A 2,910-nucleotide genomic window follows, 5' to 3' on the forward strand; every position below is an offset into this window, starting at 1 on the left:
GAAGCTACCAGCCTTCTTACAACAACGGCTCTTTTCAGAGCCACCACATATCCAAGAAAGAATCAAAGTTTATACTCTCAGCAAGTTTAAAACTAGAGCCCCTAGTAGGCAACCCAAACTGTTAAAGTAAAACAAACCACACAGTTTCTACCTCACTTGCAGAAAGTTTTAAAAAGTTCTAGATACTAGTAAACGTTACCATTTATCCTAACTAGATCTAGGCCTATATAGAAAGGTCTACACTAACTGTCAGACACGAATAGAATTCCAACCGTCTATTTGTGCAGCAAATGCAATTTGAACAGCAAAATCATGCCACAAACTAATAAAGTAGGCCTAACTTTAGAGCTAGGAGGTCTCTAAAGCAATTCTGAAAATTGTGCGCAGCTTTGTAAATTGTACTGTCACTAACGTTAGCATGTGAAATGTAACAATTTTTAAAGGATACGTTTAGGCCTAACGTTAGGCCTACCTTCACATGTGCACGGTGATTGAGTAAATGCAGCAATGTAGAGTAGAATACATCAGTGAAAATTGAGGCAAATCGGACAATCCGTTCAAAATTTATGAATTCTTGAAGTTTTTGCGCAGTCACTGCCGAATGAGAACATTGCTGTCATTGGGTTCTAACGTTACACTTTATGTTACAGCGTATGACTATGATGTCACGTGTGTAGAACAGTATAACTTAGGAAAACGTAGACAGAATTCCACAAAATTTCATATTTTGAAAAAAAAAAACAACGTATTTTCTTAACTCGTTTAATAGTGACGTAGATTATATTTTATGGGTAGGCCTACACACGAGTTAGACTGTCTAACAAATAGGCCTAACCTAATCAAAGATCGTGCTAATCTTTGGTAGGCCTAACATTAGGCCCTACTGTCTAACGTTAGGCCTATAAAATTATTATTCCCCCTGCCTTTGAAGAGGCAAGTCACTACGATGCGAGAAAAGTACACCGTTCTGCGCATATTAATGACATCACAAGATGTAGTAGTCTTCTCATCCAGCAATGGCGGCACATAAACTTAAAAAAAAAATCATAACTTATTGAACGGATTGTCCAATTTTCCTTAAACTTTCACTGATGTCTTCCAGATTCTACTACTAAATCGCTGCCTTCACTCAATCACTCAATCAACATGCGCATTGTATTTTATAATTCTGACATCACAATGCAATTCTGACATCGCGCACTGCGTCAATCGTACTGGTATCACTCTCTAACAAAGCAATTGTGACGTCACAAAGCACTTCTGACATTGCGCACAGTACTAGTAGTCACTCTGCACTGTAACATTTTTTTAAACAAAACAATTGTGACGTCACAAAGCAATTCTGACTGCATAATACTAGTAATATGCGTCGTTCCATCACTCTGTGGAATGTAACAATAACAAAGCAATTGATTGTGACGTCACAAAGCAACTTTGACATTGCGCACTGCTACGTCTTGACCATTCTGGTCTTGTTGACCTGTGGTACTTAACAAAACTATTGTGACGTCACAAAGTAATGCTGACGCTGCACTGCGCACTGCTTCGTACCGTCATTCTATGAAAATACAATGCAAAAATGTAACACCACAAAACAGTTCTGGCATCGTGCGCTGCATCTGATATGAGGATCGACAGAGTCCCTTCACATCGCATCCGAGGCACGACTTCTCGCCGAGCACACCCCCCCCCCCCACCCACTTCCCCTTTTTTATTTTGGATCAAAAACTTTTTGATCCAAAATAAAAACAAAAAACCACACACAAAACTAAGATATTTTGCCTTTTTTCGAGTTTCTGGTTAAAATACAAATGAAATATGAAAAAGTATAGTATACTACAACTGTTAAGAATTTTCGTCCGATTTTGACGAAATTTACAGCATTCTGAGGTTATTGATGCAGATTTTATCATGGCGTGGATTGCACTAAAGTAAAGGTTTCACGATAATTTACCATTTGCAGATGAAACAAAAACCCAGCATTAGTGCTTCAAAATATTTGGTCTTAAATGAGTTAGGGATAGAAACAACCAGTGTGAAAATTTGAACCAGTATAATCGATGTTAAGTATTGTTAAATGTACAAAATGTGAACAATAATAAAAATGTTTCCAAACTAAACCGTATACAGTTATGGTTTAATGAGAAAAATAGTGCTATCTCATTATATTTTAGCCTTTATTGCAAAAATTTTATATGGTAAGATGTTTTGTGATACAACTGACCTACACGTATGCATCAAAAGTGATATCTTGAGCATTTTTCAAATCACTGCTCCCAAAGGTAAACAGGACCTTTAAAGTGAACCATCCTATGTTTATATTTGATTGTGGTACCGGTACAGAAAACGTGTTAAAAGGCCAGCGGGAGGGGAGGGGAAGAGCATTATATAGAAGTCCCCCCCCCCCAAAAAAAAAAAAAAAAAAAAGAAATAAAAAATAAAAGATAAGAATGAAAATAATAATAATAAAATAATAATAATAATAATAATAAATAAATAAATAAATAAATAAAAATAATCAGATGTATTTGAAACCAGTTCAGTAGGTAACAGAAGAAAGGGAAGGGAGCTAGAGCCTTGGTGATATCCTTTTTCGGACAGGAAACTAGAGACAAAGATTAAAAAGGGAGAACAAAACAAAGATATTAAGATTTCGGGAAAGTCTGATCATGTTTTCCTTAATGGAGAGCTATATGATTATGAAGAATTCTGAATTCCCTGTGATCTTTAAATTCTTTCTACCGGACATGTATGACAAATTCATGATTATATATCTATTGCTGACAAAATGATAAAGTGGTGCGATAAGAAAGCATACAGTCAAATTCATGTAATACGAAGAAAAAAAAAAAACCCAAACGTGTTGTTGCAGTATAGAGGCCGGATTTGGCGAGTTTTGCAGAGGCCGAG

This window comes from Diadema setosum, chromosome 9 (assembly GCF_964275005.1).
Source record: "Diadema setosum chromosome 9, eeDiaSeto1, whole genome shotgun sequence".
In the NCBI taxonomy this organism is placed as follows: domain Eukaryota; kingdom Metazoa; phylum Echinodermata; class Echinoidea; order Diadematoida; family Diadematidae; genus Diadema; species Diadema setosum.